General features: G+C 43.6%; 1 protein-coding gene across 3 annotated transcripts in view; it reads right to left on the bottom strand.

The window, feature by feature from the left end:
* Nucleotides 1–10,164, bottom strand: part of Casp8 (caspase 8) — a 31,611-nt gene extending 21,447 nt beyond the window's left edge. Inside the window, exon 1 of one of the 3 annotated variants that reach the window (XM_005070606.4) lies at nt 9,534–10,164. The gene's annotated coding sequence lies outside the window, so the exon portion shown is untranslated. Of the gene's footprint in view, nt 1–5,216; nt 5,374–9,533 lie in introns of those variants that run through there. The other 2 variants (XM_021227444.2, XM_013113645.3) reach the window with 2 other exon arrangements.
* Between the last annotated feature and the right edge of the window lie 2,322 nt (nt 10,165–12,486).

Below are 12,486 nucleotides of genomic sequence, written 5' to 3' on the forward strand. Positions count from 1 at the left end.
ACCATAGTTTGAGGCCATCTGGGGAGTATGGTAAATTCCATGCTATCCCTAACTACTGTAACTAATAGTGTGAGACTCTGCCTAAGGAAAAAAATGAAGGGGAGGGGAAGGAAGGGAGAAGGAGAGAGAATATGAAAATAAAAAAATAAATACTGACTGGGTGTGTTCATGGGTTAAAGGCTGTATGAAGCGGAAGACGGGATGCGGACTTCTGGGAAGTCCAGGACAGGGCAGGAAGTACTCTCAAATCAGGCACCAGAACCTGAATGCTCTTAGAAAAAAAGTATTAGAGCCCAAGTTCTTGAGAAAACTGGAAACTTGCCTTCCCCCCAAACAGCAGCAGCACACACATCTCTCACAGAAACCCGAAGAATGAATAGACAGAATGGGTGACAGACTGTAGCTACGCGCGCACGCACGCACACACACACACACACACACACAGACAAAGGACAGCAAACTTGACTGGGCTCGTAAAGACGCTGTTTCAGAACAATTGCTCAAACTTGAAAGGAAGGAGGCCGGGAGAGAGGAGGAAGGGACAGAGGGACAGATGGACGGTGGGAGGGACAGAGTAATGGATCCAAGAGTTGACCCTTTAGACAGCACTGTGTGTGCACACGCCCATGGCCGACCCGCACTCATGGGGTCAGAAGACAACTGTGTATTATTGACTCTCTCCCTGTACCCTTTACATGGTTCCAGGGATCAAACTCAGACTGCTAGGCCTGCTCACCCAGCAACCTTACTAGCTGAACTATGTCACCACCTCAAAAAAATAAAACAAGTCAGGCGGTTCTGACACACACCTTTAATCCCAGCACTTGAGAGGCAGAGGCAGGCGGATCTCTGTGAGTTCAAGACCAGCCTAGTCTACAGAGTGAGTTCCATGACAACCAAGGCTACACAGAGAAACCGTGTCTCAAAAACCCAAAATAAATAAACAAACAAATAAATAAACAAAATGTGTAAATGATCTTGCAGTGGTAAAAATAAATAGAAAAGAAAAACTAAAAGCCATTAAAAACCAAAAAAAATCAATCTTTTCTTTAATGAGTAAAATATTTTGCAAAAACTAATCCAAGTATGGCCCGAGAGTAGGGAAGAACTCAGAGGCATCAGAGTTAACATATAGAAGAAGCCATTCAGCAGGATTAATATATAGAAGATGCCATAAAGAGATCAGAACTCCATGTAACGGAACAGAGCGAGCGCCGGAGCGCTGGAAAAGCCCCTCGCTCTCTGGACGGAGATGGCAAGCGCTGTGCAACTAACCGACAAAGAGTCGTGAGGCTGCCCCACTCCTTGGACCTATCCCGACCCTGTAGTCCACTTCCTCCTGCAGCAGCGCCTTTCTCTCCTCTAACACACTTAAAAAAAAATCACAATCCATGGTTCAGTTCTTTATTCTCTGGCACAAGAACGTGGACATCTCAGCGGATGCCCTCCGAGACCTCGGACCCTCAGACTCACACCTACAACACAAACATAATTTTAAAACAGACTTTGTAATGGAGGGAAACATCAATGTTATGATTGCTTTAAATGGAGGAGGGGCTCATTTTCTTGTTACCCATTAAATCAAATTAAAGAGAGAGTCAGAACAGGAACTCTGGACATGGCGGCTTGTAGACATGGTGGCACATGCCTGTAAAGGATCTCAAATTACAGGTGAGCTTGCGACTGAAAATCATGGGGAAACCATGCCTTACTATGTGTGAGTCACAGAACACATGAGTGGGTGCAGAGGACCCTGTCCCTCACACAAAGCGCTTCTGTGTTGTCTAAAGAGAGTGGAATCCTGGATGCAGTCATGGGCACAGAAGGGCAGAGATGGAAATAACACTGAGCCTGGCCTTCCGTTACGTTCTTGCCCTTTGGCAGTTGGTAGTTTTACCAGAGTCCCTTTTTTTAGCTCTTCTAAATGTAACTGAACCTTAGTGAAACCTCTATTTACAGACCCTCACTTAGGGTCAGCTGTGTTTATTAGCATTGAGTCAAACCTCCTTAAAATTTTTAAGTAGTTTAATCTCTGCTAAAATCCCATTTAACAGGGAAAATTTCACAAGAAAAAGAGGCAAGACTTTCTTCTTTCCTTTATTTTTTTCTAATGAAAGTATTTATTTACTTTAGAAAAATATTTACAAAAAATATTAAAATTACCTATAATTCCACCAATCAAAAATAAACATCTAGTAATATTTTACTGTTTTTTACCATATATATGATGAATATATATACTTTATATTTTATATATGATATATCACATATATATGTATACATATATATATATATTGTTTTTTTTTTTAGACAGAGTTTCTCTGTGTAGCCTTGGCTGTTCTGGAACTCTCTCTGTAGATCAGGCTGGTCTCAAACTCTGCCTCCTGAGTGCTGGGATTAAAGTCACAAGCTACCACTGCCTGGTTCCTACCAAAATATTTTATCCATATTTATTTTCCCACTAATAATAATATTTAAAGTACATTCGAATGTGTATTTTTCTTTATAGCACAGATTTTAATATCCATAAGGTATCTACCATATGAACATAATTCACATAACCAGGCTTTATCAATTTTTAAAAATAATTTATTTTTATTTTATGTGCATTGGTGTTTTCCCTGCATGTATGTCTGTGTGAGGGTGCCAGATCTTGGAGTTACAGATAGTTGTGAGGTGCCACGTGGGTGCTGGGAATTGAACTCAGGTCTTCTGGACGAATAGCCAGTGCTCTTAACCATTGAGCCATCTCTCCAGCCCCGGCCTATTAAATTTAGGATGATATGAAAGTGCAAATTTCTGAATGTACTCCTACATCCTTGGGATATTTTCCTGTAAGTAATGCTACAAGATCAAGAAGTTACATTAAAAAGCCTTTTCAGACGTCACATATGCAACAGCATTTTCTCTTATGTTAAAACCTGGAATTGTTTTAATTGGTTAAGCATGTCCTTTGAACATTTCATATGTGTATATATGTTTACCCTTGTCACCCTCCCTCTTCCTCACAAGCTCCCTTCCCACATTCATGTCTTTTTCACAACGTTTTCTGACAGAAAAACAAAACAAAAGCACCCACCCATCTTTATCTGAGGCCACAATGACAGTGAGCTTTGATACACTGTGACTGGCCTCTGGCCAGGTGCACCTCACAGCTCATCGCCTTGGCAATAATGTAACAAACAAGTCACAACTGTTAACAGGCGTTTTCCTTAGCTTTCCCAAGACACTTGTTTGGCTATTTTTGTTTAGGTCACACATGTTTCTCTAGTCATAGCACCCAAAAAGCAACCAGTTTCCTGGAATTTAAGAGACCATTAAAAAAACCTGCTAGGCTGCCTGCTCTGTAAGAACAGCCACACTGGTCTCCTTCATGGGACCTAGACTAGCAGCCTGAACTCACGGGAAATTGCCATTGTTAATGTTTTTAAAATAATGCTTGCTGCTATGTTCTTCTGTTCCTGAAAACACCTCACAGAGAAAGCATAGAAAAGCATAAAAATAAAATAAAAATATTTTAAATCCTATCACTTTAAAATAATTCTCTGATCACATTTGGCATTTTGTACTGAAATTTATTCGCATTTCTATATATGTACATAAATATGAATAAATTTGAGAAGTTGGTTACTTCATGTATATATGCTATTATTCCTGTCAAATAATCTCATTATATTTGTACTATATAATATACAAGATCATTTAATATTTTATATATGTATGACCTATAATATTTAAAAGGAAGTAAATGTTTGTTATGACATGTAAGTGTTCAGAAGCATTCATAGCAGCATACAACATTTCTCTTAACTCATTTTACTAGAAGCCTCTGAGGAAACTGTCACCACAGTCTTCATTTTACTACTACTGTACTAAGTCACAACTTAGGTCACCTAGTCTGACTCAAGGGCTTCAACAGCACACACCATAAAAATGTGCAATTTTTGTAATACTAGGCAACCTATCCGGGCTTCTTGGTGAGTTTCAGGACAGCAAAAACCCCAGATAGATAACACATGAAGAAACACACACACACACACACACACACACACACACACTCGTAAAAGATATACTATTTTATTCTAATTACTGTTGGCTGCAACAGAGAAAAACAAATAATCATTTTCAAATAATCAAAATTTCCAGAAATATTGAGTTAAAAAAGGAAAAGGAAAAGCAGAGAAAGACAATCATATTTTCAAATAGTCGAAATTTCCAGAGATATTAAAAGTTAAAAAAAGAAAAACATGAAAAAGCTGTTCGTGCGGCTGGCCCACCATTGAGGGGCAAGCACCAGCCTACGTTAGAGCCGAAGCTCACTCAGGCTCCGCCACAACCTCATGGGTCAGTTGCCTGTGTCTAATCACAATCCTTCCTTGAATAATCAGGCACAGCCCGCTCCTCCCACGACTTAGAGAACTACCTCCAATGGAGGGGGGGGGGGAATAAAATGCAACTTGCTAGAACTTTCCAGGGATAAAAGTTTACAGTCATCCACAGCCTCTCTCAGGCCACCAGGCAAGGCAGCTCCCGGAGAGGGGGCTCTGACGAAGCTCTACCTCCCCTAGATGCTACCCAAGCCTCCGCAGGCAGGTGTTCCACACACGCCAGCAAAGGCAGTCAAACCTCAATAAAATGTACAGCCAACCCCATCATTTTCTAATTAAATGTTAAGTCGTAACTTCCCTTGTAAGACGCCTAACCTCGCCACCGGAACAGATTTCTGAGTTTTTAATCTGTGCTTCCTTATTGTTTCGTTCTGTGGACGGTTCTGTTTCTTTTTTCATAGAAATGATAGGCTGCAGAGGTAACTCGGTGGACTGCAAAATGTGTGTGTGTATATTTCTTTATATTCATATTCTAAGACTGTTTGTGTTTGGGGTACGCATGTGCGTATCAGAAAATGTGTAGGGGGGGTAAGTAGATCAGGAAATGGAGCAGCTGAGTCAGTTGAAAATTTTAAATTGTGGTTTCTGTTCAAGGAGGGTGCCTTCAAATAGACGGCTGTACTTCCTACCTTCCAGAAACACCCAGAAGGACATCGATGGGGGTGGGGTGGGGTGGCAGAAGACTCCCAGAGGGCAGCGGACTGCTACCCACATAGATAAAGCTTCCAGCTTCCCTTCCAGAATCAAACCCTAAGTTCCTCTACAGCCATGTGGACTCCAGATCCCACGCAGAAGCCCAGAAAGTTCTAGAATCATGATCCAACTGACCTTATCAGAAACAAACGCGAGGAGGTCTTCACCACGACACCTGGCTCCCAAGCCCCTTCTCTGGGGTGTGTGCCAGGCGGAGGGAAACCGAGACCTGGAGGGCAGCCCTTTCGTACTTCCTGCTCTCCTGACACAGGCGGGGTAGACACAAGGCGGCAGGAAGACTGACCTCGGGTACGCGGCACATACTCCCTTTATACTCCTCCTCACTGCCTGTTAGTCCCTGTGTCGCCCAGGCTCAAGACAGTTTCACTTTTACGTTCATGTCATACGAGTTTATGTCATTATATAGAATCTAGGAACCTCAAATGATAAAAGCAAACGGCATTTGTCTTTCTGAGATTGGCTCAGTTTACCTAATATGATTATCTGTTTTTGTCCATTGTCCTGCAAATAATAACTGTCTCTTTTTTTGTCTTTCTTATTTGTTTGTTTGTTTGATTGATTGATAATTGATTTTGGTATTTGGAGACAGGGTTTCTCTGTGTAGCCTGGCTGTCCTGGAACTGCATCTGTAGACCCGGCTGGCCTCAAACATTGGGATCCACCTGCCTCTGCCTCCCAAGTGCTGGGACTAAAGGCGTGCGCTGCCACTGCCCAGGTGGATTTTATTTTTTATGCAAGATTTTAAATATCTAAATAAGCAATTGAATGCTCTTGTTCTTTGTGGCTGAAAATTTCTGTTTGTGTGCATGTGGGTGAGTGTGTGTGTGTGTGTGTGTGTGTGTAAAATGCAACATTTTCCTCATCCCTCTGGGGTTTTCTTTTGGGGGGGGTTGGAGACAGGGTTTCTCTGTATTGCTTTGGAGGCTGTCCTGGAACTTGCCCTGTAGACCAGGCTGGTCTCTAACTCACAGAGATCCACCTGCCTCTGCCTCCCAAGTGCTGGGATTAAAGGCGTGAGTTACCAACCCCCCGCCATCCCTCTGTTTTTAATGGTTGGGTTGGTTCCATAATTTAGCTATTGTGAATAACTATGGATATGTAAATGTCTCACTTAGAGTCCTGTGCATACCTACAGCTGGATCACATGGAAAATCTATAGTTAATTTTTGGAACAACCTCAATATTGATTTTCCATAGGCTAGCCAGCTTACATTCCCATCAGAAGGGTAGAAGGGTACCTTTTATGTAATTTTTTAGAGCGTTTATTTTTATTTGTTATCTTAATGACTGCTGTTCTGAAAGGGATACAACAGAATCTTTAATTCACACTTCTCTGATGGCCAGTAAAATGGAGCATTTTTTCATTGATTTTAACTATTTGTATTTTTCTAACCACTTGTTTGCTTATTTATTTGAGAGTGAGGAGCATCCTTGCCACTTGTGGAAGCCAAAGTCCGTCCTCTTCCATGGTTTGTGTTCTGGGGATAGAACTAAGGTTGTCTGGCTTGATGGCAAGGGCCTTTGCCCCCTCAGCCAACCCCCGGAACCTGTATTTCATCTTTTGAGAACCGCCTGTTCATGCCATTAGCTCATTTATTAATTGAGTTCTTTCAATTCATATTGCTTACTGTTTTAGTTCTTTGAATAGTCTGGATGCCAATGCTTTGCCAGATATAGTGTGTAAAGATTTTTCTCCCATTCTTTAGACTGTCTCTTTGCCCAGTTAACATTTCCTTCATTATACTAAGCCTTTTAGTTTCATGAAGTCTCATTTGGCAACTGTTGGGCATACTTGTTGAGCAACATCTATCAATAATAATTCTGAATAATAGTGGTCCCAGTATCACAATTAAAAGACACAGACTTCAGATTAGATTAAAACAAACAAACAAAAGCAAAACAAACAAACCCAAACCAGGATCCATCTATTTGTTGCCTACAAAAAAAAAAATGTACTTCATCACCAAAGAAAACAAACACTGCCTTAAAGGTGAACGGGTAAAAAAGGATGTCCAAGCAAGTGGGCCCAAGGAACATGCCAGTGTCATTGTTACCGCCCTTTTTATATTTCAGGGCTTTTTTTCCCTATTTCATGATTTTTTAATTTTTTATCTATCTATCTATTTATTTATTTATGGATTTTCAAGACAGGATTTCTATAAGTAACAGCTCTGACTGTCCTGGAACTCACTCAGTAGATCAGGCTGGCCTTTTAACTCACAGAGATCTGCCTACCTCTGCCTCCCCAGTACTGGATTAAAGGCATACACCACCACTGCTGGGCTCCTATTTTTTATGGTTTTAAAGCTTTTCTGAGTTAGCCATTATGAGTGCAATGCTTTCACTCTGTAATTACTGGTAACACCTCTGATGGGACTGAAGTCCTGAGCTTTGAGGGTCTTCTAACTTCCACAACTAACTGTTACACACGGATGCTGACTTTGGTCCCAGCTCAATAGTTTCCAGTTACAGCTTTTTAAAGAACTCTAAAACCAAAGGCTTCCTACAGCAATCTCACCAAAGACAAACCCTGGCCCTTCACTGCATGAACAAACACATAAGCCCCCAGCTGTGAATTGGTTAAAATGATTTCTAGTGTTAAAAGAAGAACTCTGAAACTGTGTTTTCTGCTACCTAATAAAGAATGTAAGTTTTCACAGTAAAGAGCCCCAACTTCACAGCTGAGACTATGAATGAGAGAGGTCTGAAAGCTCCTCTGCATCCAGGAGGGCTGGGTAAAGGTGACCCCATGATATCAGTATCTTTAACTGGCATTTGATTCTGCCCAAGAACCCGGGCAAGACCACAGTAACAGAATCAAATCCTGTTTGTGTCTCAATCCACTCCAGGACTTGCTATGGTTTCCCCGAATCCTATACAACCTCTACCCCAGTTCTGGCCCATTCATTCATTCCTGAGAACTTCCTGTCCAAGACCATGAGCTTCCTGAGGGCAGCAACTGCAGCTTTCAAGGTGATAACTGAACCATACAACTACCTGAAAACTCATCAATGAAAAGAAACTCTGCAAAGGGGCAATGGCTATGAACATGAAGTTCCCTAATGGGCACCAAGTCCACGAAAGCATAGGACAGCATAGTAAGCCGGGGAAATGCTGAATAAAGCAAGAAGATGCCCAATTTCCTTTTAGAAATTTTCAAGCTGGAAGCTTCAAAAAACTAGACAGGCTGCTGGAGAAGCCATATTAGTTCCTGGAGTGGATTTATCCACAAACAGGTTTGATTTTCTTGTTGTGGCATTAGTGGACAAAAGCAAACCCCGGTTGAATGGCCTGGTGTTATGGGGTCATCTTCTCCCTCCTGAGCCTTCACAAAGCAGACACACAACCAAGACCGGCAACCCCTGTGTCCCCATACGAGCTCTTTTGTCTATTTAAATAGGATTTGTAAGAAATGAGTGTTAATCATTCTAATTTGATCACGGCCCTATTTATAAAAACGGATTTGCTGGGGCTGGAGAGATGGCCCATCAGTTTAAGGGCACTCACCAACCTTGCAGTGCCTTTCCCAGCACCTACATGGTGGCTTAAAACTGTAACTCCAATTCTAAGGGATCTGCACCACACACACCAAGTGCACATACATGCATGCATGCAAAAAACTCATAGACATTAAAAAAAAAGAAAGAAGTTTCTGTTTTGTTTTGTTTTTCCAGACAGGGTTTCTCTGTATTGTTTTGGAGGCTGTCCTGGAACTCGCTCTGTAGACCAGGCTGGCCTCGAACTCACTGCCATCCACCAGCCTCCAGAGTGCTGGGATCAAAGGCATGAGCCACCATTGCCCGGCAATAAATCCTGTGGTAAAGAGAGAGACTGAGACCTAACCAAGCAGAAAGAACATGGAGGGCTCCCTTTAAAAAAAAAAAAAGTAAGAAATAGAAATGTGACAATGTGATAATTACCAACACCTACTGGTACTTAAAGCCAGCTACTGTTGTAACTGCTTAAGGCGTGTTGAGACATTACAGGTCATAGGGGTGTGTTGCTGTGTTGCTGTTTTAAGTGCAGAGTTGGAAAATCCGAAGTTTAAAAGTTCAAGGAAGTTGGGGGGTGGGGCAGGAAGGCTGGGGGAGGGGAGAAATGGAGAGAGAGTTTGGGGGTATTAGGGTTGGGAGGTGTCTTGTAAGAGTTGAGAGGAGCAAAAAACGCGGGAGGACACGCAGCAGAGGCGGGAGGACTCTACAAGGTGATGTCACCGAATGATTAACTCAGCTCCAGGCTGAAAAAGAAAGTAAGCCTAAGAAGTTGTATGAAGTTTTCTGGAGAGGTGACAAGAAAGGCACTGAGGGTCCTGCCGGCGAGGGAGGCACCTCAGTGGCTGTGTTTGGGGAGGTGGCACGCGAGACAGCCACCCAAGCAGCATCCGCGTGGCCGGCTGGTGGGAGTCGACCGAGGCCTCAGCGCTGTACTCACCTATTAGCAGAGTCCCCGCTCGCCAATCACAGCTCCGGGGCTCGCCGGCCACAGCTCCAGGGTTCTCCGATCACAGCTCTGGGTCCCCGGGTGAGCGGCTCCTGGGACCAGGCCCGCAGCAAGCCGCTGCTAGCTTTTGCTTTCGGAGACTCCACGCCGCGCCTGTGGCCCCAGGACTGCGCTCACTTCCTGTTCCCGCGCGGCCCGGCCACGCTTTACCAGCGATTCCAAGAAGCCAGGTTTTAAAACCTGATCACCCGAGTTCAGGAAAGGAGAGTCTGTCAAGGGCCCCGCCGCAGAAGTGCAGGCTCCAGCCTTCACCAGGAGGAACAAAAACTCGCAACTGAAATAGCTAAGCGAAAGCTTTACCCCAAGAACAGAAGTGACTCATTCCCAGCTAGAAATGTTTGTTGGTGCTGAGTTAATCATTAGCTATTGGCTGCTGCCTCACTGCTCCACGCCTTAGGAGCTCCCGCCAATTCTTGGGGACACTTCCTCATTCTCCCCACCTTTCACTCCCCCTCTCTGAGACAGGATGGGGCTGTGGGTGTGGTGTGGAGTGTTTGCTTTGCATGCAGAAACCCTACACCTTGTAAACCCAGATGGGTAAACCGGGATGGAATCATGGTGCTTGCTTGTAATCTCAGCACTCATGGAGGTGGAGGCAGGAAGATTAGAACTAGTAGATCTGGGAAAGCACACACACACACACACACACACACACACACACACACACACAGAGCCAATGCCCTACTTCCAACCTCTCTGAAGAAAGTGATTTCACACTGCACCAAACTACCAGCAAGAGAGCCAGAACTGCTCTCTGGAAATCATTCACACTATAAATTTAGATGTTCAAATGACATCTGAAAGAGAAATTTTATTTTTGTGCAGTGGTCTAAACTCAGCACTGAACTCATGGATCCCCCACACACACATACACACACATGCACACGCCAAGATCATATTTTAGGGTTGCTCTTGAGGGGTCACACTGACCTATAGCTGAAGTGTTAGGGAAGTACACACAAAAGAGAGACAGTCCTGGCTCCTAGCCATGTTCTAGGAATCCATAGCAATCTGTGATTTGCAGCACTGTGCCAGGGTTACGGAGCCCAGGACATCTAATAGACATGGACTAAAATCCATCTACTACCACACATCTACTGTCACAACACTGAGGGTTCGGAGTCAGTCATGGGATGAGCTGCAGAGTAAGAAGTCCTCTAAAATTAGGGGGGGCGGAGAAGAAAAGTGGGGTCTTCTAGTCCTAAGACAACCACATGTTCTGGGAATAAGTCAACAACCATAGCATGATTGACGGGGGGGGGGGGGGTGGTAAAGGGCTAACTGGCCATAGACCTTGCGTCCTGCTTGTCTCCTCTGAATACACACACACACACACCACCCTATGCTAGGGTTCACCCCAGGCAGCAAGCTAAGTTGCATTTGCAGCTCCTTTATGGATTTTTTAAAATGTATGTGAGTGGTATACGGGTGTGTGTGCATGCATAGACAGGTGCATGCATGTGTGCACACCCTGTAAAGGCCAGAGGATATTGGGTGTCTTTCTCTATTGCTCTCCCCCTTGCTCCTTTGATACAGGGTCTCTCACTAAACCTGGAAGCTCGCTACTTTTCCTTTGTTTCCCAGCAAGACTGCTAGTCAGCCATGCCCCGTAAGCCTCCCACCTTTGTACAGACCCCTGTCTCAGTGTGGGGTCACAGGCCATGCAGTCAGTCCCTGTCCCACTGCCTGGGCCATAGGCCGTGCTTTCCACCCGTGTGCTGGATGTGAACATGTAGAAGATTGTAGATAGAGCCATATCTATTGCCATGCTCAAAACTTAAGACCAAATGGATCAAAGACCTCAACATAAACCCAGCCACACTGAACCTCATAGAAGAGAAAGCAGGAGGGGCCCTTGAATGAATTGGTACAGGAGACCACTTCCTAAACATAACACAGATACTGAGATCAACAATTAATAAATGGGACCTCCTGAAACTGAGAAGCTTCTGTAAGGTGAAGGACACAGTCATCAAGACAAAAAGGCAGCCCACAGGATGGGAAAAGATCTTCACCAACCCCACAAATGACAGAGGGCTGAATTCCAAAATACGCAATGAACTCAAGAACCTAGCCACTAAAACACCAAACAATCCAATTAAAAAGAGAGGTGCAGGGCTGGAGAGATGACTCAGCGGTTAAGAGCACTGACTGCTCTTCCAGCGGTCCTGAGTTCAACTCCTAGCAACAAAATGATGGCTCAGGACCATCTATAATTTGGTCTGGTGCCCTCTTCTGGCCTGCAGGCATACATGTGGGCAGAACACTGTATATATAATAAATAAATAAATCTAAAAAAAAAAAAAGAGAGGTGCAGAACTAAATAGAGGGTTCTCAATAGAGGAATCTAAAATGGCTGAAAGACACTTAAGAAAGTGCTCAACATCCTTAGCCATCAGGGAAATGCAACTCAAAACAACTCTGAGATTCTATCTTACACCAACCAGAATGGCCAAAAGCAAAAACACCAAAGACAGTTTATGCTGGAGAGGATGTAGAGAAAGAGGATCACTCTTCCACTGCTGGTGGAAGTGCAAACTTGTACAACCACTTTTGAAATCAGTCTGGCGGCTTCTCGGGAAAATGGAATCAGTCTACCTCAAGATCCAGCAATTCCTTTCTTGGGCATATACCCAAAGAATTCACATTCATACAACAAGGACATGTGTTCAACTATGCTCATAGCAACATTGTTTGTAATAGCCAGAACCTGAAAGCAACCTAGATACCCTGCAACTGAAGAATGGATGGAGAAAAGGTGGTACATTTATACAATGGAGTATTACTCCTCGGAAAAAAAACAATGGAACTTGAAATTCACAGGCAAATGTATGGAACTGGAAGAAAACATCCTGAGTGAGGTAACCCAATCACAGAAAGACAA

Source organism: Mesocricetus auratus, unplaced genomic scaffold, assembly GCF_017639785.1.
Source record: "Mesocricetus auratus isolate SY011 unplaced genomic scaffold, BCM_Maur_2.0 Super-Scaffold_100010, whole genome shotgun sequence".
NCBI lineage: Eukaryota > Metazoa > Chordata > Mammalia > Rodentia > Cricetidae > Mesocricetus > Mesocricetus auratus.